The following is a 25,883-nucleotide window of genomic DNA, read 5'->3' as shown; positions in this document are numbered from 1 at the left end:
TCCAGGAGTGGGCTGAAGTCTCTCTTCAGACCCCCACCATGGTGGTTTTGGGGCTGAAGTCTGTTCTTCAGACCCCCTCCAATGGGAGAGCTCCTCAATATATTCTCTGCCTGTGGTCATATCAGTCTCTGTGTCCCAGTGAGTACTGTTTTTCTCCAACACCAACTCTATCTAATATGAACTGTATGAGCTTTTTTCTGGATTCTTGACTGCATTTCACTGAGCTCACTTTTCCTTTATTGGAACCACACTGTTTTCATTGTTATATCTTTATGTTTTGTTATCACCTGGGGCAAGCCCCTTTGGCTTTTTCAAAAATTTCTAGCTCTGTTTTTGGCCAGGTCTTGGTAACTGCTGAATTTCACTGAAGGGCCACAGGTGGCTGGCTGGAACCTTCCTACATGTGATTCTTTCTCGTTCCTCTCAAGCCTGTCAGTTTCATCACAAAGGAGTACTCCAGTCTTTTGCTAGAAAGATAGAAGCTCAGCTGCCAGTCTTCTACTGGCCTAGTGGGGTAAGGAGATGCGGCATTTTACCGTTCGGTATAGAGATGTGTCCTGAATCCATCTGCTTTCAGCCTGGCTGTGCAAACCTCTCCTGGTATAAACCTCCTTTCTCTTCTGGAAGGGGCTAATGCCTGGTTACGGGAGGTAGAGGAGTGAATGGGTATGTCTCAATGGTCTCCATAAAACTCTTATAAACAGTTTTCCTCTTTTCAGCCTACCCTGCCTTTAGAGGTAATGGATACTTGTGAATTGTGAGCTTGCCAGTGTTCTATAGCATGGATTGTCCCACTTTTTACTCACTCCCCCCATTACTGCTAAATCACTTACTATTCATTTACCCATTGCTAGCCTCCAAACTTTTGTTGCCATTTCTTGTCTTCTTTTAATTCCTCTTCCTTTGTCTTCATCCTTATGGGCTATTCTCTTCTTTATTCCTTTAATGTCATTATAATTGTTTCTGGGAGGAAGCAGCTACGAATGTATATATTTAATCTAGCCCTTTTAACTGGAAGTTCATGATATTTTCTAATAAGATATTAGGATACTAGGGAATGGCATTGAATTTTGTCTATCTCATATGTAGCCACTTTAACCAATATAGACATCATAAATCTTATTCATTCTCATATTTGTTTCTAGTTAATTGCATTGAGTTTTCTGTGTAAATGAAATTCTATGCCAATAACGATAACCATGATTGTTCTTTTCCAGATTTTGGACCTTTTCCTTTTCCTTTTGTTGTTGCATTGGTAAAGCTTCCAGAACAGTGTTGCCTGGAAGGAGTGATAGCAGACCTTCCTGTCTCCTTCTTTCCACTAATGTGACTGTTTTTGGTTTTGCACTATTGTTTATTGCTTGTTGTTCGTTTTGGATAATTACCCCTTATAAAGTAAAGAAAATTCCCTTCAGTTCCAAATCAACAAGAGTGTATTTTTAAAATTAGGATTGAATGTTGAATTGTACAAGTGGTTTTTCAGTGTCTATCAAAATACTCATCATTATCCCTTACTCTGTGAACATATTGATCACATTAATAGTTTCCTAATGATGAATTCTCATTGCGTTTCTTGAGTAGCAACCTCTTTGGTTATGGTATATTATTCTCTTAGTATGTTGCTGGATTTGAATTCCTGATAGTTTAGTCATTGCTTTCTTTTTTTTTTTTCATTTACTGTTGTAGAAGAGGAGAGAGATTCAATTATTTGCATATAGAAAGGCCAGGACTCTGGAATGATCTTGGGAAGGAAAAAGATTTCAGTAAGGCCAGCAGGACTCAGGACTTGTCTGTTCAAAACCCGAGCTGCAACAAGATTTTCAAGTTCCTTTTGCACAGGGTGGGGAGTCACATGGTGATTTTATGAAAAAAAAATGACTTTCTTTTTTAAGTGTTTCCTGAGTACCAGATAGCTTTTGAGTTAGCATAAAGGTTTTGAATTAACATATAGCCCAAATTCCCTCTGGATGCAACTTTGAATACACATCCTTTCTGAACATTCAAAGTCTAAAGGGCCTATATTACTTAATTGAATTTCTAGGCACAGTTGGATACAGAATTAGATAATTTTGAATTCAACCACAGGCTATATTTTATTTCCCCTTGAAGCAAAGTTTAATTTTATTTAAGATTCGGCATCCCTCTTTTGAGAATCTCTCTGGACTGACTGGTATGTATATAGAGTTTGCATTGCTAAATTGTTTCCCAGGACTGGAGTGGTTGCCATGATTATCAAGGGCAGGGCTGCACCTTCTCACTGTCCCTCAGGCACAACTTAGTTTTATCTACGAAGAGATAAACAGCCTCCCACCCATAGCCTGGGGGCCACTGGCATTTACCTGCATTTCCTGTGGCTCCAGATCCATCTATTAATTTTATTTTACCCTTAAAGGGTTTATACTTTTGTCTTAAAGAGGTGATGAAGGGCGATGCTCTCTTTTCTGTAACTACTTCCTGCTGGCCTTGGCTTGTAGTCATTCCGTAATGTAAGAAACAAAGATTAGATTAGTTTTCACATAAAGGAAGAAAATATTTTTTAATGTAACCTGGCAGCCTACTGCCTCAGTCTCCCACTCCCATGTTAAGCAGGAAGAAAGGAAATCAGTTAAGCCAGTGCTATAGGCAGTCAAAAAATGACCAAGAAAGAGCTAAGTCAATACCAATTCAGCACTAAATTCCATTCCTTATTTGGCAAAGAGGAGGACGTAAAAACTAAAATGTTTGGAATATGATGACGGAAGCGGTGAATCACAAACTTTTGCGCGGGCAAGTTAGATCTTCTCGGATAGGCTGTCACTTCTGAAGTATCCAATCTGAAGAAACAGAGGAAGGGCTTGCGTGCTAGGCTTAGGGCTATAAATTGTGGCATTTTTGTTTGCTTGGTGCGCCAGCCACGTTTTCTGGTTGTGCGCCCCTTCTTGCAAGATTGAGAATAATTATTTTCTTCTCCACAATCGGGTGAGCCTTATTTTCTTCCAGAAGAAGATTTTTTTCCAACAGGTTTGGGACTCATCTGGGATTCTCAGCCTTCAGAGAGCAGACCCCTGGGGTGGACGACGAAAAGGCGCGCCCCGCTGTTTAAGTGGTCTTGGACTCCACCGGCAGGGGCCCCACCTCTTGCAGCCAAAAGGCCCGAGAACAGACGCTTAGATCTGCCAATTGTGGACCAGAAAAAGGGAAGGGAAAATCTGCCTCTCGTTGGCCAGGTGACTCCATGCATGGACCAAGGTAAGAAGAAAGGCTATTAAGTATTACCTTGGTGGATGGGACTTCTAATGAGTCGGAGGTTCACTGTGTGTGCCTGAGAATTGTGACATACAGCGGGAAGTGAGTGCAGAGTCCCGATTCGCATTTCCCTTCTCCCCTGAGGGAAAGGGCCAGAGAAGGACAAAGCAAAAGATTCAAAAGAAAGAGACCCAGACAAGATTCAGAATGGGAAACAGAGGCAGTCGGTCAACTGGGAAAAAGCAGAAGGGGGTATGTGTAGGATCCCCCAGAGACATTCCTCCAGATAGTCCACTAGGGAGGATGTTAAGGCATTGGACCGATAGTGATTGGACCAAGGGAAAAGACAAGAAGAAAATGATTCAATACTGCTGTTGTATCTGGACCAAGGAAAGTATTTTACTGCCTTGTGTATTCTGGCCAAAATATGGGTCAGATGAGGATTGGCTTTGTGCTGACCTTGTACTGTATGTTAATGGAAAAACACCCTTCTCCAAAGAAGAGTCTGACTATGCTATGTGCTGGTTAAAGGGAAAGGGGGCCACTTTCTATCCTATGAAAGCTGAAAGTCCAGGCTCCAAGACAAAGCTTGCAGAAACTAAGGCGGCAGAAACAAAAGCTGTAGAAACTAAAGCCTGGGACCCCCTGTCTAATCTCCCTCCTCCTCATGTTCCCCCTCCCCTCCCAGGAAAAGGGTCATTAGACATGGAGGGCCCAATAGAACCCATTCTGAACCCTTGGGAACTGGAGAATCAAGCAGGGTCAACAGCCTTACCGGTTACAACCCACCAACAGCTGAGGAAAGAACTGGAAGAGTGTAAGAAAGATATACACAGTTTTCCATTTGCCAGAGCATCTGAGGAGAAGAGAGTGAAAGAACAAAACTCCATTCAGCCATTGTATACGCTGAGAGAAGTCCCAATGGGGCCAGGGGAGATTGGCTATGTCAATGCCCCAGTGACAAGTACTGAAGTAAGGAACTTCAAGGAGGAGATGAAATCTCTAATGAAAGATCCAGTGGGGCTGGCTGAACAAGTAGATCAATTCCTGGGTCCTAGATTATACACCTGGCCTGAACTTATGTCCATACTGAATATCCTCTTTATGGGAGAAGAAAGAGGAATGGTGTGGAGGGCAGCTATGAAGGAGTGGGACAGGCAGCATCCACCTGGACAGGGGGTGATGGCAACAGAACAGAAGTTCCCAAACACAGACCCTAATTGGGATCATAATGACCTGGGCGACAGAACACAAATGAAAGATTTTAGAGACCTCATTATACAGGGGATCAAATTGGCCGTTCCCAAACTTGAAGAAGGCCTTTGAAGTAGCCCAGGAGAAGGATGAAATGCCCTCTGCTTACCTGCAACGATTGAGGGACCAAGTGAGGAAATATTCAGGGATGGACCCTGATGATCCTGTGGCTCATAGAATGTTAAAAGTCAGCTATGTAAAAGGGTCTTGGCCTGACATTCAGAAGAAGATTCAGAAAAAAGAAGGATGGATGGATAAGCCGTTGGAAGAGTTATTGAGAGAGTCCCAGAAAGTGTTTGTAAGGAGAGAGAAGGAAAAGCAGAAACAGAAAGCAAAGGTTGTGATTAGCAAAGTCGATCAAATGGTAAGAAAAAGACTGGAGATGGGTCAGGGAGGGAATAGGCAGAGGGAAGATAAAGATTCAACTTGGTCTTATTTAGATAAGGGGATGAGGAGAATGCAAGGCTCTGCAGGGTGCTCTGACTGGGAGGATGGGTCATTTCAAAAGGGAATGCCGGAGTTTAATGAAAGAGATTCTGGTAATTCCCCTCATGAATTTTGAGGATTTGGGGGGTCTGATGTTCCTCACTTCTAAAACCCACTGGGAGCCTTTAGTAAATCTAACGGTGGGCCCATATCATTAAAAAATTACATTTCTAGTGGACACTGGCACAGCCTGATCCTTATCTCCCCAGAGGAACCAAATTCTCTGGAAGTTCCCTTACAGTCTCATGGGTAAAAGGAGAAGGATTTGAGGTCCCCATTTTTCTCCCACTAATATTTGTTAGGTAGACAATCAAACTGTAAGCCCTTTGTTGTACATCCCAACCAGGTAGAAACATGGAGAGACCCATCATTTCCTATATTTGTGAATGAAACGCATGTGTTTCCTGGGACTATAGATGACAGACTACCCTTAAAACCTGATGCAGAAGGGAGGAAATATATAATCTTATCCTTCCTTTTGATCATACACCATTATATATTGGAAAAAGTCACCCTTGCATGCAAACAAAAAATTGGACTATGGTTACCATGACAAATAATGGTACAAAATTATTCATAACTTTGTTTCCTTCATATAATTCTTCAGTAACTGAAAAGCAAATTTATAATTGTCCACCCAAAAAACCTGAAAAGAGGGATGGCAGGAATGCCATATAGGAAGAGGATCTGTCATTTTTAATGATTCCTATTGAATAGTGAGGGAAAGTGCTTCTATGGAGACCCCCAATGAATATAATGATAGATTTATATGGTATGGACTTAACAAGTGTCAAGAAGTTAGACATGTGCAATGTCCTTTTTCGGAATCTCTATTCTTGGGTGAACAAGTGGTATATACTAACAATTTCACTGTTTGGAAATGTAAAGGAAAATGTTTACCAACCCCTTGAATTAATGACACCTATAGTCTTAATATACATAAAAACTTGTGGAAAGTATTTCTTGGAATTGCCCCTGCTTATGAATGGATTGATAATTACAGTCAAACAGGTTAATATCTACAATTAAATCAAATCTATCCATTGAAAGCATGTGTCAGGGATCCTTTCATATTCATTATTGGAAAAATAACTATAAAAGATAATGCCTTGTTTTATAAAAATGGTGCCTTGTGTACTTATCTGTCAGAAAGTGTGTTGAAGGATTGAGACACCGTCACAATAGCCAGAAGACAACGAGGTATATGGATTCCCATGCAAATGAACCGAATATGGCAGTCATCACGTGAAAGTCAGCTATTGCTACACATGGCGCAAGAAATCACGAAATGGACAAAAAGATTTATTGGACTCCTAATAATTAGTATAATGGGATTAATTGGAATCATCAGAGCTGCTGCAACTGCTGCTGACGCTTTGCATGAGACTGTTCAGACTCAACAATACGTGCACGATCGGCAGAAAAATGCTACTGATTTGTGGCATAGCCAAGAACACATTGATGAACAGTTAAATAATCGGGTTAATGATTTAGAAATAACTGTTTTGCATAATGGAGATAAATTGTATAATTTAAACTTGTTAAGGGGATTGAAATGTGATTGGAATGAAAGCCACTTTTGTATTACTCCTCTTACCTGTAATTCATCTGATATAGAAAAAAAGAGTAATCATTTGCTAGGCCAGAAAAGTAATATCTCTCAGGAAATAATTGAATTACAAAGAAAAATATTAGAAATGTCTCCAAATCAAATTCATGTAGCCAATATCAAGGATATTTTCTCAGATATGCTTCACATATTACAAAATTTAATCCAGTTACTTGGTGGAAATCACAGCATTTCCTGTCAGCTTTCGGAATAGGGTTAATCATATTTGTTTTGTTGCTCATGATTCTTGCCTGTGCCGGATACTGCTTTCAAAGAACATTGCAAAGCATAATAGCCAAGGGACATGCGAATAATCTGGTGCTAGCAAAAGCACTTCAATCACTTCCCCTAGTCAAAGAGCTTGGCTGGTAGTCAATGACGGGTAAGACTCTCAGAGGAGGGCAACCTAAGACAGGCACAGTCACCTCGACTAAAACAAAAAGGGGAGATGTTGGAAACTGAGGCACAGTGGCCTCACAAGGAGAGACGTGCTGTCTCCATGCTAGTGCTGTCTCCATGCTAGTGCTGTCTCCATGGCTATGCTTGCACTCTCAGGAATGCACTAATTAAGAGTTCCCGTCAAATGGATGAAGCAGTTAAAGGCTGAAAGAAAAGATGAGCACATACCTTTTGTAGTGAATAGAAAACATAGACTTTGTACCTTCAGATGAGATTTTTAAAAATTCCTTAGACTGTGGCTAATGCTGACAGTTAACTGCATGTTACTGTTTGTTGTCACGTAGGCTATGTGTTGCTCCTTGTTCTCACATAGGCTACATGTTCCTGCTTGTTATCACATAGATTGGGGTATATAGAGAGCTCCTTGTAAACAATAAAGTTGTCTGATGAGTCTCTACTCGCAGATCCCCTGATCGCAGCTCTCTTGTTCTTTCTTTCTTTTTCTTTCTCTTTCTTTCACTCTCCTTTTTCTCTTTTTTTCATTCCTGATACACTTCAGGTCCAAATCTCCAACAATCCCCAAAGAAATTGGAATCACTGTATTCTCTGAAAAGTAAGTAAAATAACTAGAACAACTGGGGCATCCTTAGATAGCCAAGGGAAGTGGCTCCTCCCAGACAGCCAGCAGTTGTTGAATAAGCAAATAATGAGGGAATTACTAGCAGTTTTACACCAAGGTAGCCACTGGGGAGTAGAGGGCATGTATGACCTCATCCTCAAGCATTTTGGGTGTATGGGCCTTTCTACTATAGCCACACAAGTAAGTGAACCATGCCTAATCTGTCAGAAAGTTAATAAGAAAGTTTTAAGGAAGCAAGTGCCAGGGGGTAGAGAGCCTGGCCTCAGACCAGTCCAGAGCATTCAGGTTGATTATACTGAATTGGCCCATGTAGGTAGACTAAAGTATGTTCTGGTAATTGTGGATTATGTGACAGGGTGAGTAGAAGCATACCGTCTTGCTTCAGCTGCAGCATCAGGGACTTCAAAAATTATCCTTGAAGAAAGCATTCCTGGATATGGGTTAGTAGAAAACATAGATTCAGACAACGGTAGTCACTTTACATCCAGAGTGTTGCAAAATATTATGCAGGGTCTAGGTGTCACATGGAATTTCCATACACCGTGCACCCACAATCCTCAGGGAAAGTGGAAAGAATGAACCAAACCTTAAGAAAACATCTCTCTAAGTTGGTCTTAGAAACCAAATTACCATGGGGTAAATGTTTACCTGTAGGTCTGTTAAGAATCCAAACTGCCCCTAGGAAGGAACTGGGAATTTCTCCTTATGAAATGCTTTCTGGTCTGCCCTTCCCTGGGAAGCCTGGAGAACTCCCCTCCTTTGAGTTGAAGGATCTCTTTCTTCAAAATTATATACTGTCCTTGTCTTCTACTTTGTCATCCCTCAGACATCAGGGTTTGCTGGCTCAGACTGCCTCTTGAATTTGCAGTCCACCAACACCAACCTGGCAGCTGGGCCCTAATCAAGTCATGGAAAGAGTCCAAACTCCAAACGACCTGGGAAGGACCTTATCAAGTCTTGCTGACAACTGAAACAGCAGTCCTAATGGCAGAAAAAGGCTGGACTCCTTACACTCGAGTAAAGGGACCAGTACCTCAACTGGACAATAAGTTCCCAACAACTTCACCTCAGTCTTGGAAAATAATTTCTGCCCCAGGTCCCTTAAAGATCACACTGAAAAAACAATGACTGGGGGGCAGTGGGAAGGGAATTGAGGTGTGTATTGTCCTAGTCAACAATGGCCCCGTCCTATCAGACTACCAAAGGAAAAACTCAGACCTCAATTTACAAGTGAAAATAATCTTACTAGCCATGATATTTCAAACCCAAGAAGCAATTAGCCCCATCAAATTAGTTAAAAATGTGACTGAAGGTCTGGAGTCCCAGATGGCGCAGTTTGATGCCTGCCAAGTAATAGACTGTGGGAATTTAGAGCACCAGCGCTGGCTGAGTGGGAAAAATAAATACCTATGCCCAGAGCTGTGGGGAATGCCTATTCAAGCCCCTCCTTGCCCCTCCTGGGATGATATATGGTGGACTACCCAGTTTAAGGGATGGACCATGAATATGGGATGGGTCTCACCAAGTTCAAGTCCATTAAAGGCTAAGATAACCTTTTATAATGGTAACACCCCACCAGACTGCAAAAGCCTTCAGTGCAATCTAGTAGTAGTAACTATTAAAAAAGCAGACAAATTAGAAGCTGGGAGCAGCAGCAGGGACCAAGTTGTCAATAGAGTATATGGAATGGGACCAGATGTTACAGGTAAAGATATGGGAGTCCTTCCTCCCCCTGTAGATATGACATCGACAATGCCCTCTCCACCTAAACCTTCAGAAAGACCACAGGAAAATTCACCAAAGGCCAGTTCCTCAATTCAAAATGATCCCAAAGCAGTTAGGATACTTAAGGCAGAAGATTTAAAACAAACCATAGAAATGGAGACAGGATATGGGGACAAAAGTGCGTGGATTGAATGGATCAAATATACAGTCCAGAGTCTAAACAAAAGCAACTGTTATGCTCATGCAACAGGCCAGCCCACAGCTTAAATTGTACACTTTCCGCCTGGTATGGAAAAGCATGAAAATGCTATACCTGGTGAAAATTGTAGTATGTTGTCCGCTCTTAGCATCAGTCAAAATCGGATACATCAAGGCCATATCTGCCTCCTATCTGGGCCCAGGAAATCATTCTGCATGTCTCTCTAGACAGGGGAAAGGATTGCAGGACCTTGGAACTATGGCCTCATATACACAAGTGTGGAATGTAAGCAGTGATCGTACTGACAATTTCTTCAGTTTGGTTAGACTTCGAGGAGACCTGTGATGGTACTGTGGAAAGGGTGTTCTCTGAGCAATACTGCCTGAGAGGTGGGGCAGAACCTGTGCTCTGGTCCGATTGGCTATCCCATTCACCTTGCCATTTGAAAAAGATGCAAGAATATCATCCCACTGAGGGAGCGAGAAAGGAAGTTTCCTTGGTTCTTTTGATGAGTGGATCTATTTAGACAATATAGGAGTTCCTCAAGGAGTCCCAGATGAATTTAAGTCTATAAATCAGGTAGCAGGGGAGTTTGAGTCATTCTTGTTCTGGTGGGTCACCAGTAATAAAAATGTAGACTGGATTAATTATATGTATTATAATCAACAGGGATTTATTAATTACAACAGGAATGGAGTTCAGGGAATTGCAGAACAGTAGGTGCTCCTAGCAGAATGGCATGGGAAAATAGAATGGCCTTAGGTAGGATGCTAGCTGAGAAAGGGGGAGTCTGTGTTATGATTGGAGGTAGTTGCTGTACATTCATCCCCAATAACACTGCCCCTGAAATCTAAAGCTTTATAAGGCCTAACAGCCCTATCTGAGGAATTAGCAGAGAATACTGGCATTACTAATTCACACAGGATGGCTTGAAAATTGGTTTGGAAAATGGAAAGGGGTTGCCCTGTCCTTCTTAACTTCCCTCATTATCTCCACTGGGAGGCTTACCACAGTCAGATGCTGTATCATTCCATGTGCATGAGGGCTAGTTCAAAGACTCATTGAAACTGCCCTAACCAAACAAATGCCCATACAGTGTAGGCAAAACAATCTGTATGCCCTTAAAGAAGGAGATTCTTACTATGAAGAGTGTGTGATACCACTTAGAAAATTTGAAGAATGGAAATGTGAAAACTAAAAAGAGTTTAAAAGAAAGAGGGGCAATTGGTAAAAATGAAGACTAGTTTAGTTTTCACATAAAGGAAGAAAACATTGTTTCCTGTAACCTGGCAGCCTACTGCCTCAGTCTCCCACTCCTGGGTTAAGGAGGAACAAAAGAAACCAGTTTAAGCCAGTCCTATAGGCAGTCAAAAAGATGCCCAAGAAAGAGCCAAGTCAATACCAATTCAGCACTAAATTCCATTCCTTATTTGGCAAAGGGAAGCAGGTAAAAACTATAATGGTTGGAATGTGATGGGGGAAGCTCTGAATCACAAACTTTTGCATCGGAAAGTTCGATCTTCTTGGATAAGCTGTAACTTCTGAAGTATCCAATCTATGGAGAAACAGAGGAAAGGATGGCATGCCAAGTTTAGGGGTATAAATAGTGTCATTTTTCTTTATTAGGCATGCCAGCCACGTTTTCTGGTTGTGCGTCCCTTCTTGCAAGACTGAGAATAAATCCTTTTCTTCTCCACAATCAGGCAAGCCTTATTTTCTTTCAGAAGATGATTTCTTTCCAACACTGAACAAGGTGTAAAAAGTTTGTTACTTTATTTCAAATTGAGGAAGATAGATCTACCATTCTGTATAGATCTGGATAAAGTTTTCATATGGTTAATATGATGTTCATTCTGAAAGAAACAAACTTAATTAAAATTTTGGATGGCCTGTTTTTTAAAAGAGGACATTGGATTAACACTTACTTAACAATGCACCTAGCGGTGACTTTCAGACAGATTTTATTACCACAAGGTTACCTTTTGCCATCAATACCAACCTAGGTTTTTAGTTCCAATGACTTCTAGAACTAGAACTGTTTAGATGTTTCAGTTTGGAAGATGTTTTCACAAACTTTTTTTACAATTAATCACGACCGCATAGACTAGTTACCTTATATTTAAATGAACTTATTAGGGAAGTGTACTTGGCCCAGTGGATAAGGCATCCGTCTACCACATGGGGGGTTTTCAGTTCACACTCCGTGCCTCCTTGACCCATGTGGAGCTGGCCCATGCACAGTGCTGATGCATGCAAGGAGAGTCAAGCACCACAGGGGTGTCCCCCATGTAGGGGAGCCCCACGCAGCAGTAGTGCACCCCCTAAGGAGAGCTGCCCAGTGCTAAAGAAAGTTCAGCCTGCCCCGGAATTGCACTGCACACATGGAGAACTGATGCAGCAAGATGAAGCAACAAGAAGAAACACAGATTTCCAAGCTGCTGACAACAGAAGTGGACAAAGAAGAACACACAGCGGATAGACACAGAGAACAGATAACTGGGGTGGGGGGTGGAAGGGGAGAGAAAGAAATAAATAATCTTTTTTAAAAAATGCCAAACACAGATTTTGAAGTTGAAGTTTATACGTTTTTTTTCCTGTAGTTTTAGGACCCTCACTGCTGACTGCATTTATCCAAACCTTCAAAAGGGCTATCAGGTAATTAGAGGTTTATTGTTTTCAAGCAATAGCCTCCTTCCTCAGACCAAGGTATTTTACTCATTTAGAGCTTTAAACATTTCAAAGCATAGACTTACAAAGAGAGATATTTCCCTTACCTCCCCCCTTCCAGTTTGGTCAATGACTTGATAGGAATGTGGCTTATGAATAGAAGGTGTGGACTGACTGCAAATGGGCAAGCAGCTCCCCCTTCCCAGGGAGGAAGGGAAAGAAGATAATGGTGGTGAGTCCCAGTTGCTAAAATTAGCCTGAAAAAACATGGTTTTGCATGGGGTTTTGCTTCACAAACTACAATCAACTCACTGCTCTGCCAATGGCAAAAGAGGGTTCCAGATCAACTGAATTCCACCTCTTTACATAACCACACATCTCCAACACCAGCATTGAGCTGACACAAACGGAGGCACAAAACTCATTAATCTGACCCACAAGTTCTATATATATCATCTTCAGCATGACTGCCCCCACAGCCATTACAAACTTTAGAAAGAGAGAACACTTAACATTAACATTTGATATAAAGTGAATTCATTTGCAATTCATCACCATATCAAAAGATTCCATCTAGACCTTTTTTATTGTTTAACTTGACACCCAGACCAAGCTTCACTAAAAATAGAGCCGATTCATTTTCCTGTGACCAAGTTTTTCAAAATCGAGACCAAATTCCAGGATGTTAGGACTCGAACTTCTAAACATCCCTTCCTATTATAATTAAGCCTTTATTACCTCAGTGGAGACAAGACCACTACCAAATTCTAACATGCAGTTGGACAAAACCAAAACACCAGGCATTTTTCCTTTTATTTCTCCTTTTTTTTTTACCAGACCTAGAGAGAACGGCTTCCCCCTAAATTCCTGGCGGTACTGGGGCTCTCTCTCAGGAGGGGATCGGGCTCCCCTACCTAGCAATTAAAGCTAGAGTTTTCCAGACTAAGCTCCCCTGGGGAGTCTTACCTACCTCCACATTTGGAGTCTTTTTCATTCCCAGAATTTTCTTCAGACTTTCCATTGCTCTCGATTTTCATCGGGAAGATTCTGGTGGAGACCACATCTTTTCTGGACTAAATTTAATTTAGGGGCTCCCTGATTTGGGGTTCACCTGTGTCCTCCCAGCTTCCTTGGGGATTCAGAAGGTGTAGGGAAATGCTACCATCTCTGTCCTTCATTTGCAATTCCAGACGAGCCCCCAAAAATGTTGTACTAGTGGATAGAAGTTCAATTATTTGCATATAGAAAGACCAGGACTCTAGAATTGTTTTGGGAATGAAAAGATTTATTTATGGCCATTGGACTTAAGACCTTTCTGTTCAAAACCCAAGCCCAGAACAAGGATTTCAAGTTCCTTTTATACAGGGTGGTGAGTGAAATGGTGCTTTTATGAAAGAAAATGACTTTCTTTGTTAGCTAAGTGTTTGCCTGAGTACCAGAAAGGTTTTGAATTATCATATCACCCACACTCCATCTCAACACAACCTTGAATACACAACCTTTCTGAATATTCAGTCTAAAGGGACTGTATTACTGCATTGGATTTCTAGGCACAGATGAATACAGAATTAGATCATTTTGAATTCATTCACAGGCTATATTATATTTCCCCTTGAGGGCAAGTTAAGTTTATGATTTGGCACTATTTTCAGAATCTGTCTGGACTGACTCGTATTTATATATGGTTTTCATTGCTAAATTACACCCCCTCCATCAGCCTGGAGTTGTTGCCATGGTTACCAAGGGTGGGACTGTAGCTTCTCACTGTTCCACAGGCACAACTCAGGTTATCTATGAAGAGATAAACAGGGAAACAGACTTGTCCCAGTGGCTAGGGCATCCATCTACCACATGGGAGGTCCGCAGTTCAAACCCCGCTGGCCCATGCGCAGCACTGATGTGTGCAAGGAGTGCCATGCCATGCAGGGGTGTCCCCCATGTAGGGGCGCCCCACATGCAAGGAGTGCGCTCCATAAGGAGAAGCCACCCAGCATGAAAGAAAGTGCAGCCTGCCCAGGAATGGCACCGCCCACACTTCCCGTGCTCCTGACAACAACAGAAGCGGACAAAGAAACAAGACGCAGCAAATAGACACAGAGAACAGACAACCGGGGGAAGGTGAGGGAAATAAATAAATAAATAAATCTTTAAAATAAAATAAAAAAAGAGATAAACAGCCTCCCACCCATAGCCCACATCATAATAGCCATAAGTGAGTTGTGTTTATTGATTTCTTGGCCTGTATTTCTTTTCTTTGTTTTAGGGTTTTCTTGCTTTTCATCATTAGAAGCCAGCATTAAATAACAGGTCCTAACTTTTTGGAATTTACTGAGATTTTCTTTGTGGCTTAGTGCATGTTCATTTTATTAAAATGCTCCATAGGCTAAATATTTATTAGATTCAGATTATAATTTTTATTATTCAAATAGTCTAAAATGAAACTTATGTTTTGTCTACTCAATGAATCGATTTCTCTGAGGATTTTTTCAACTCTCCTAGTATGATGATCATTTTGCCACTTTGTCCTTCTATTTCTAATAGCTTTTGCCGTATATATTTCAGTGTTACTATTCAATATGTAAAGATTTGTAACCACTAAATCTAATGACTTCTTTATATTTTTTAGGAGGTACCAGGGATTGAACACAGGACCTCGTACATGGGAAGCATGGGCTCAACCACTGAGCTACATCTGCACTCAGGAATTCTCCTTTTTAACCAATATTCATTCATCCAAGGAATATTTATTGTACCCCTACTATGTAGCAAACACTCTTCTAGGTTTTAGGGATTCATCAGTGAACCAAACTGATAAAAAGCCCCACCCCCAATGAAGCCCGTGTTTCATAAGGAGGCGAGGTAGTGAGCAGCTCAAGTCCCTCCTCAGAGCCGCAGGAAGGAGTCCTGTGGAGCTGGAAATCTGGGGGTGTGACAGTCTGGAGGAGCAGGCAGCTCTGCATCATTAACCCAGCCCCCTTAGGCAGGGGCTTTCCAAAGATACTGGGAGAGGTGGCTGTAGGAGGCAGGTGGGCCTGAGGGGATGCCCACCACACCCCCCCACCTACCTGCTAATGCCCAGGGCCACTTCTCAGGCCTGGACTGGCCCCTTTGCTCCTTCTGAAGAATGCTGAACATTTCCCAAATGAATGTCCAAAATGCATAATTAAGTTCTCTCTAGCCTGACTGGAGCCGTCTGAGGAGACAGTGACCTCTCAGGTGACCTGGAGGGAAGTCATCAGTTTGTCCTGTGGAATGCCTGCTCTGCCCTGCCTCCTCTGTGGGAAGCCTACACAGCTGTCATGCTCTGTGAATCTGCATTGGTGGATGGACATAGGCCACCACCCTGGTGTCCACAGTCTTTTCTCCCAGACCTATGTTTTTCAGTCTTTCTGAGTGTGATGAACCAACCTTCAGGTTGGGGTCCCACACATTGTGATATAGGGGAGAGCCTGACCCTCACATGGGGGAAGGAAGGCATAGACGTTATGGTTGCCAAGAAATAGCCTCTCAGGTCTGCTTTTCTAGGGTGGGAAGCACTTTGTAAGGGAAGAAAGTAAACACAGTCTGGAGAAAGGTATAACAGCATTTTGAGAATGAGCAAAATCATTAGAGGGATATCTGCACTTGCTTATGGTCAGCCAACTTGAGTTATCTTCTACCAACTAATGCCCCAGCTCTCTGGTGCTCTAAAATTCTTACAACACTTATACCCACCCTTGGACCTAAGCGAATTCCAGGCAGCCAAGGACACTGGCATGCTTATCCTTTTTGTAGGTCTTTGTATTGCTCTCACTTACAACAGCCAAGTGGCTTTATCTCTACGGCCAGCATTTCTTGCTGTAGTTCAAAGCCAAGTAACCCCAGAAAACCTACTCCATGGCAAGTCTCAGGCCCTGGAGAGAATCATGGAAACCTGAGGTGGCCTGGGAACGTCTTGGGAGGCATGAGGGCCCATGTGATTCAGGATAGACGAGGGTCCTGCCAGCTGCGTCTCACAGGAAGTCATGCCAGCCTCCTTATGCAGGACAAGGCCCCAAGAATAAGGGTTTCCACAGAAAGGCTCTGTCTCTTAGCTCCCCCCTGTCCTCCCCAAAGCAATCTACACTTCACTAACTTGAATCTGCCCCCAAAGCCCTGTTTTTATTGCAATCTTGCCTTTTTAGATCTAACAAGCATTTCCCAATGCCAGTTGTATCGGTTCCAGGGCTCGGATGCCAGGCCCTTTTCAAGGTGGCTCTACTTCTTCTGTGGGGGCCACTGGAACTTAGCCCTCCACCTAAGTGTCCCCTTAACCAGCTCTGATGTCCTCTAGGATTTCTCAAAACAGTAGAAGAGCTTCTGGGCTTTCTGTGTGGCTGATCAGCCATCATTACCGTTGTGCTGTCACTTGCAATATGGTGGGAGTTCTGTGAGGCAGTGGAAGTGGATGGTCATGTATCAAGGTTCTGAGGTCAGTCTGTTTGTGTCCACTCTCAGCTTTGCCTCTTACAGGCTGGGAAAGCCAGTCATTTGACTGGCCTACCTCACTTTTCTCTTCTGTGAAATGGGGTAATCATAGTTCCTCCCTCATAGGGCTGTTATAATGATTAAGAAAGTTAATTTATATGATGAATTTGGAACAGAGCCTGGCACATGCATCCCTTGAATAAGCATTTGGTGTCTTCATTCCATGGTTTAAGTGACTCTGCTATGACTCTCTGAGGAAAGTTCTATTAGTAATAGCTTGTGCATAAATTCAAAATTGTTTCCAAGTGTACCTAATCTCTAGAAATCCAAATAAGTAATATAGGCCCTATAGATTTTGAATGTTCAGAAAGGATGTAAGACTGAATGTGTATTCAAGCTTGCATCCAGAGGAGATTTGCAGGATATGCTAAATTCCAGTTGGCTTGGAATGTGGGGAATATGTGTTAAATCAAGCTTACCTGGAGGAAATAACCTGATACTCAGATAAAACACTTGAAGAAACTAACGAAAGTCTTTTTGCATAGAAGCACTGTTTGCCCCCTAGTCTTATTTGCTCTGTATAAAAGGGACCGAAAAATTCTATTTGGGGCTCGGTTTTTATTAGGACAGGAACCTGCCGAGTCTGGCCAATTGAAATAAATCAACCTCCTGCAGCCTCCTTCTCAGAGTTCTCATTTCCTGGCCTTTGACACCGTGTACACCCAACTTCTCTACTGCATCTCTGGGGGCTTGTGCGGGATTGTCCTGAGAAGGTAAGAGGTGGCAGGAGTTGTTTGCCCCTCCCAGACATCTCTGAGGAGGCCTGGAGGGCCTCGGCAAAGCTCAGCCCTGGGCACTCCTGGACACCCCATTTGAGTCCAGAAAGAAGTTGTGATCTTCACTGGAGCCCTCCCGGATGAACCGGAGGCACCGGAGGGTCTGAGAGACCCTGAGAAAGAAGCAAGGAGCTCTACAAGTCAGACTGGTAAGACCCCCATGGGGCATAGTGCAGGAAAATCCTAATTCTAAAATTAGGAGGGAGCCTGATCAACTCTCTAAAAGGGGAGGCCCTAGTACTCCTGAGATTACAGGAGAAAGCTGTCTCCTCTCCAGGTCTGAGGAAAGGAAAGGGGGGTGGTTGTGTGCGTGTTCTTGTGGCAACTCAGTGAGATGAAGAAAATCACTTCTGCAGGGTGAGTGCAGAGTCCTGATCCGTGGTGACCTCATACGATCAAGGGCGGTCTGGGGGTCCCTGCAAAGGGGCCCTCTTCCAAATTGGGTCTTATACCAATCCGCTAAGTTTAAGAGGCACTGAAAACTCCTGCAAGGGACATGACTGGAGACGGACGAAGCATAAGGCTTGTGTGACTGTTGTACACTGTCGGCACAGGGTGGAAATGGGAAACAGGCACAGTAAAACCCCATTACATTGTATTCTGAAAAACTTTCCCTGTGCATTCTGTGAAGATGTGTATGGCATAAGGTTCCAGCCAGGAAAGTTTAGGATCCTGTGTGAAGTAGAATGGCCAACTTTCAGCATGGGCTGATCCCTGGATCATCCATAAAGTCCACGATGCAGTAACTGGAAATCCAGGGCATCCAGACCAATTCCCCAACATCGATGCTTGGGAAAATGCTGTGAGCTAAAACCCACCTTGGTTAGGGAAGTGCGTGACTAAGGAAGCTAGAATTTGCCTAATACAAAAACTGAGGAGTGCCGTCCCAGGCACCAGACCAAACAATCACCATGCAAAGGGCCCAGAGAAAGTGCATCCCAAGTCTAGTGCCAATCTGCCCATCTTAGAAGGGACATATGAACATCAATTTCCACCGCCTTATGCGATGACACCCACCCTGGCAGTACTAAGGAATGAAAATGAGCTAGTCTCCCAAAGCAGTGCCCCGTTGTCATCGTACGATTGGGGAAGTGCGACGCCCACACCATCCCCGCGCTGCTTTTATCGCCATCAGAGAGGGCACCTATACCATCCCTGCAGTTGCCTTTACCACCATCTGCACCTGAGAGCCCTACGCCATCCCTGCAGCAGCTTTTACCATCTCCGCATTGGTCTTTGGCACTTTCCAAAATGTAAATGCAGACCAGCTGCTTTAATGGCCGGTTGCCCCTGGCAACACCACTGCAGCGCTGCCCATCAGCCAGGAGGGAGAAACTGAGAGGCGGCAACTCAAACCACGGGGAGCCCCAGGGGCAGAGGGAGCAGAGAGAAAGGCTGCCTTCCAGCTACCTCTCCTTGAACCCCGACCCCAATTTTTTATGCAGATGACCAGGTTCGGGAGGGGGAAACCACACAGTCATCTATCAGCCCTTTAGGACAACGGACCTCTTTAACTGGAAAAGCCATACCCCACCATTCTCGGAGTAGCCTCAGGCCATGGCAGACCTTTTCCAGTCCATCACACAGACCCACAACCACCTGGGCTGATTGTAAACAACTTATAATGACTTTATTAAACTTTGAAGAAAGAATGCGTGTCGTGCAGGGAGCTCTAACCTGGCTTAGAGAGCACCCTCCTGAGGGAAATTTGGACAGTGATCGATATGCCAGCTTGCAGTTCCCAGAGGAGGATCCCTGCAGGATCTGAAGAGTGCTGCCAGGCTCAACCAACTAGAAACATTGCATGGGGCCTTAGTTGAAGGATTCAGGGCAGGGAGCCACAAGGCAGCGAATATGGCAAAAAACAGTCAAATTCTATAGGCTCTGGATGAGAGTCCAGCTCAGTTCTATGAGAGTCTGTGTAAAGCATTTCATGTATACACGCCTTTAACCCAGATGCTCCTGAGAGCCAAACAATGGTCAATGCAGCATTCATTGCCCAATCACAGACTGACATCCAAAGAAGGCGGCAGAAGTTGGATGGGTTTGCTGGAATGAATATCTTTCAGCTCTTGGAAGTAGCTACTAAGGTCTATGTCAACTGTGATGTAGAAACAAGAAGGGAAGAAAATCAGAAGATGAAAAACTAGGCAGAACTTTTAGCAGCGGCAATGGTGGAAAAATCCATTCCTGTGTCAAGGAGAGTAACCTGGCAAGCCCCAGCCCTAAGGAGAGGGAAAGGCTCACATCTAGGGCAAAATCAGTGTGCATACTGCAAAGAGGATGGTCATTGGAAGCAAGAGTGTCCCAGCCGGCCACTTGACCCGGCCTCTGCAGCCAAAACATTAGGCAGAAAAGCTAGTGGGGCATCACAACCCAAACACTGTGTCCCTAAAGGTTCAGGAAAAAACCCTGCAAATCAGATCATTGGGCTGGCAGGAATGGAGGACTCTGATAGAGATTATTAGGACAGACTGGGTTCCTATTCTCTCAGCCCCGAAGGGCCTATGGTCGGAGTCCAAATTGGGGGCCACACCATACATATGATGGTTGACACTGGGGCTCAACATTCTGTCATGACCAAGCCTGTTGGGTCTCTATCAAAAAGACAAGCCACTATTGTAGGGGCAGCCGGCAAAAGTCCCCAACGGCCCTTCCTTCAAGCCAGGACCTGCAACATTGGGGACAAGGAGGTCACTCACAAATTCCTTAATCTTCCAGAGTGCCCAGTCCCCCTCCTGGGTCAAGACCTGCTGTCTAAACTGCAAGCTCAAATTACCTTTGATGCCACAGGGCAGTCCACACTGACACTGGGGCCATAGGACCCTCCGAAAATAGCACTAACCCTTCCTCTGCAGGAGGAATGGAGACTGTTTTGCTTCAGTGAGACTGGCCAATCCATGGCCACACAGCTCCCCTTTGAAGATGTGCCTGAAGTAGGGAGAAAGGGTAACCCAACAGGGATGGCAAGTGACATTCCTCCAATCATTATTGAAATAAAGCCTACGGCCAGTCCAGTAAGCATAAGGCAATATCCAGTTCCCCGCGAAGCGCAAGAAAAGGTCCAGCTACATATTCAGAGATTACTGAATGAAGGCATGTTGAGGCCATGCCAGTCTCCAAGGAACACCCAACTCTTCCCAGTTAAAAAGGCTGATGGGGATTACCGCCCAGACCAGGATTTATGCGCAGTTAATTTGGCAGTAATAACCCTTCATGCTGCGGTTTCTAATCCATACACTCTTCTCAGGTTAATACCCTCATCGGCAATCCACTTTTCATGCCTAGATCTCAGGGATGCCTTCTTCTGCATTCGGGTAGCACCCTGGAGCCAGCCAATTTTTGTCTTTACATGGGAAAATCCAAACTCAGGTGAAAAGCAGCAGCTTACATGGATGCGATTGCCTCAGGGATTGAAAAATGTACCCACTATTTTTGGACAAGCCCTGGCCAGTGATCTCAAATCCTTTAAAGCAGAAAGCCATAACTGTTTTCTCCTCCAATTTGTAGATGACCTCATTCTTGGAAGTTCCACCTACCAAGACTGTGCTGGTGGAGCCCGTGGTCTTTTAAAGCATCTACAGCAAAAAGACTATCAGGTGTCTTAAGAGAAAAGCCCAAGTCTGCCTACCTCAGGTCAATATCTAGGTTATTAATAACACAGGGGCGCCCTGAATTGGGACTTGAAAGAAAGTGATCTGTTGTCTCCCTGAGCCCAATACCCTCCAGAAGCTGTGAGAGTTCTTCGGGGCGGCTGGAGTCTGCTGCAATCAGATCCCCAATTTTGGGGTCCTCATGCGCCCTTTATATGAAGCTACAAGGGGGGGGAGATCATGATCCCCTGTTCTGGGAAAGCCCACAGAAAAATGCTTTCACGGCTCTGAAACAAGATTTAATGGAAGCACCCAGCCTCGGACTTCCAGACCTCACTAAGGTGTTCTACCTCTACGTTCACAACCGCCAAAGCATTGCAGTAGGAGTACTCACTCAATACCTCGGTTCCTGGCAAAGACCTGTAGCGTATCTATCCAAACAACTAGACACTGTAGCCCAGGGATGGCCCTCTTGATTGCAAGCCATAGCAGCTGCAGCTATGCTTACAGTAGAAGCTATAAAATTAACTCTCAGGCACTCACTAACTTGGCAGGGAAAGGCATTAAATAAGGCACACAGATTCTGGAGCTACTAGAAGCAGTTTGGAAACCTGTCAAAGTGGCTGTAATGCACTGTAAGGGACACCAGACAAGCCACAGCCCCAATGCCCAGGGAAACTGGAGGGCGGGTGCTGAAGCAAAAAGAGTGGCACGGGAAGGATCCCTATCTGAAAACCTGGCCACTGCTCTCATTTCTCAACCTCTTAATTATCAGAACCTCCAGTATACACTGCATGCTCTCAGCCTGCAGCCTCTGAGTCACCGAGAGCCACAATATACTCAAGCTGAGAGAGTGGATACTCTCTGAGGGCAGGACACAAGGAGAAAATGGATAGTGGACATTGCCTGATCACAGAATAGTTGTGCCACAAGTATTAGCAGCACCTGTAGTTCAAGACTACCATGAGAACACACACTTGGGAAAAACCCATCTTAAGGAAGTGTTACAAAGATTCTTCTACATCCCAAGACTAGTCGCTATCACCCATGCTGTACGCCAGTGGTGTGTGGCATGTGCAAAAAATAACCCTCGCCAGGGGCCCACAGGAGCCCCAGGAGTCCAGAGAATTGGCGGTATGCCTCTTGAAGATCTAGTAGTTGATTTCACTGAAATGCCACGTTCTGGAAGCTATACATATCTCCTAGTCCTTGTTTGCACATTTTCTGGTTGGGTGGGAGGCTTTCCCACAGGAACAGAGAAAGCTGAAGAAGTAGCCAAGGTTCTCCTCAGGGAAATCATTCCTCACTATGGGCTACCCCTCTCAATTGGCTCTGACAGCAGACGTGCCTTCATCTCAGAAATCACTCAAAAGATTGCAAAGGCACTGCACATCCAATGGAAACTGCACACTGCTTACCATCCTCAGAGCTCAGGAAAAGTAGAGTGAATGAACCATACCAGAAAGACTTATATTGCCAAGATTTGCCAAGAAACTGGGTAACATGGGTGCAAGTACTTCCAAGTGCTCTCCTACCAGTTAGAGCCAGCCCAAGCTGTAAAATAAACTAAGCCTAACCCCTTATGAAATCCTCTTTGGGAGGCCCCCTCCCTTAATCAGAAATATAGAAGGGGATCTCAGAGAAAGAGGAAACTTATCAATAGCTCAGCAGATGATCAGCTTAGGAAAAACCCTACAAAACCTGCATCACTGGGTCCAAGAAAGGGCCTCATTAGCTTAAGCAGCGCTGTACACCTGTACAAGCCAGGAGATGCAGTTTGGGTCAAGGACTGCAAGTCAGCTCCACTAGCCCCTGGATGGCAAGGACCCTATCTTGTCATTTTATCCACCCCCACTGCAGTTAAAGTAGCTGAAATCACCCCGTGGATACACCATAGCCAAGTCAAGCGAGCTGCCCCAGAGTCTTGGACCTGTATTCCAGAAACCCACAGCTCAACCAAAGTCATCTTGTGAAAAAAAAAGCAGAACACCAAGCCCTGCTTCAGTCACACCCCAGAAGCTGCCTGGTCCACGCACTGCTGAATATTGAGGATGGAACACCGAGCCCTGCTCCTATCACACCCTGGAAGCTGACTGGTCTACACACAGACGAAGAATCCAGTTTAATCCATTACAATGCGCCTTTGGCTATTTTTCCTACTTCTAGCCCTGAACCTCCCCTGGTTCCAGGTCGACACCACAGAGTGTGAGCCTTGTGTTCAAAAGGTGCGTACAGGGACCCATGTCAATACCACAGTAATATATCACAGTCATTACACCTGCAAGGGCCAGGTAACCACCTGTCAGTTTCAGGGAATCTCCTACAGTGTCTGTAACGCATCTGGCCAAATAACCTGCTATGACTCTAGACCCCCAACAGTCTCCCATAAATGGGAAATAAGAGTGCTTGATCAACATGGGGAGCTACTTTCCTCTACCTCCGTCACTAGCCAGAAGCAACGAGCGTCCCTCCTATTTGACGCATGTCAAGTTATAGACTCTGGGATACCATGGAACACAGATTGTGGAGGGCTCAGCTGGGAGCAGACCTGTACTCATAACAATAAGTATATGTGGAAATGTAAAGGGAAGCCCAAGGAGGGGGGCTTTTGGTGGAAATACATAGGTGCATGCTACTGCCCCTCCTGGTCCTGTGTCACCTGGGCCACCTGCAATGCAGACACAGTAAACAAACAGCCATCCTCACCAAGGGTATGGCCCCGGCTAACTGTCCACATGGTCCATGTAACCCCTTAAACCTCACCATCCTAAAACCTGAATCCTGGCAGACTCAGAGAGTCCAAATGGGCCTCCGCATTAATGATAAAGGAGAGACCCAGGAGCCTACAGCTGGGTTGGGTATCGGGAATACCCCTCACAAGTCAAGCCCATTCTGTGTTCCACTCCTTCTATGAAGAAATTGAAAGGCCCTGTTCCATCCCACAAGCAGCAAGAAACCTCTGTATAAGCCTGGCTGAAGTGGTAGGGGCAGCCTTAAATGTCTCCTCATGCTAGGTGTGTGGAGGAACTAATATGGGAGACCAATGGCCCTGGGAAACCAGGGAATACAATTACAGCCAACCATATTATGGAACTGGCCTCCCGGCTGTCCCCCGATATAGTATGTGGCCCTTGCAAACTTCTGTCAGAGGAAAATATTGTGCTTCAAGGGCCTGCCTAAGCTCCTCTGTAGCTGTTGGAAACCTAACATGTACAGGGGGAAACTTCCAAAATTATACCACAAATACAACCGAGCCTTGGGGAACATGGAAAGAATCTGACCTTGTTCTCATAAATCGTACTTTCCCCAAATTTATCACAGTGTAGAACTCCACCACAAAGGGCCCCTTTACTGTCCCAAATGGTTTGTACTGGATTTGTGCGACAGTTGCATTCTGGGAACTTCCGTGAAACTGGTGTGGTACTTGTATGCTCGGTACAATAAAACCCTCCTTCACCCTCATTCCCTTAACAGAAGGGAAAGAGCTAAGCCAGCCAGTATATCAAAACATAAGAGAAAAAAGGGCTGTCATTACCTGGGGAAGTGAAGAATGCCCCCTGAGTGTATAATCCAATACCTGGGCAGAGGATGGCACATGGGGTTATCGAAACCCATCTATATGCTAAACCAAATCATCCACCTACAAGCTGTGGTAGAGATAATAACTAATGAAACTGCCCATGCACTAAACTTACTAGCCCAACAGCAAACTAAATTCAGAAATGCTCTCTATCAAAACCGTCTTGCCCTAGACTATCTCTTGGCAGCTGAAGGGGGAGTTTGTGAAAAATTCAATCTCTCTAACCGCTGCCTTGAATTAGATAGCACTGAAAAGGTTATTGATGAAATTACAAGCAAAATAGTAAAAATTGCTCATGTCCCAGCGCAAACCTGGAATGGTTGGAATTTAAATAATCCCTTTGGAAGCTGGCAGTCAATAGTAAACAATTTCAAGCTTCTACTGGGAATAATTGCCTTCCTCATAGGAGCATGCACCATCCTTCCTTGCCTCCTCCCTTTCATCGTAAACAGAATGTGTGCCCTAATAAATGGTATAGTAACAAGGCAAACAGCTGCCCGTCTCATGGCTCTATATACATACCAGTCAGTCCAGAGGGACTCAGACAATAGTGATGCTGAAACTTAATAACTTAAGCTTGGCCTCAAAGGGGGGAATATAATATAGCCTGTGCATCAATTCAAAATTGTTTCCAAGTGTACCTAGTCTCTAGAAATCCAAATAAGTAATATAGGCCCCACAGTCTTTGAATGCCCAGAAAGGATATAAGACTGAAAGTGGATTCAAGGTTGCATCCAGATGAAATGTGGAGGATATGCTCAATCCAAGCTGGCTTGGAATGTGGGGAATATGTGTTAAATCAAGCTCACCTGGAAGAAATAACCTATCTAATACTCAGATAAAACACTTGAAGAAACTAACAAAAAGTCTTTTATACAAGCACCACTTGTCTCCCTACTCTTATTTCCTCTGTATAAAAGGGACTGAAAACTTTCATTTGGGGCTCAGTTTTTATTAGGACAGGAGTCTGCTGAGTCTGGCCAGTCAAAATAGATCAACCTCCTTCTCAGAGTCCTTGTGTCCCCTGCATTCGATACTGCGTACACCCGACTTCTCAACCACATACACCCTACTTCTCTAAAGATTTCAACCCCATTTTACAGATGGGAAGTTGAGGCCAAGAATTTGGATGACTTGCTCAAAGTGCATATGAACCCCGGTGCTGTAAACACTCTTTTCCCTCTGACCACGAAGGCGTCCACCCTCTGACTGTAGTCCCCAGAC

The 25,883-nt window shown here is 44.2% G+C and overlaps 1 long non-coding RNA gene across 1 annotated transcript; it reads left to right on the top strand.

The window, feature by feature from the left end:
• The first annotated feature begins 520 nt into the window (after window positions 1–520).
• On the top strand, window positions 521–7,446 carry LOC131274003 (uncharacterized). Its single transcript, XR_009181200.2, has 2 exons — window positions 521–3,228; window positions 6,115–7,446. It is a non-coding gene; the product is annotated as an uncharacterized lncRNA (long non-coding RNA).
• The last annotated feature ends 18,437 nt before the right edge of the window (window positions 7,447–25,883 follow it).

The sequence above is a fragment of the Dasypus novemcinctus genome, chromosome 17 (genome assembly GCF_030445035.2).
Source record: "Dasypus novemcinctus isolate mDasNov1 chromosome 17, mDasNov1.1.hap2, whole genome shotgun sequence".
In the NCBI taxonomy this organism is placed as follows: Eukaryota; Metazoa; Chordata; class Mammalia; order Cingulata; family Dasypodidae; genus Dasypus; species Dasypus novemcinctus.
Note: the sequence above shows the minus strand (reverse complement) of the source record. Positions and strands in the feature narration are given on the sequence as shown.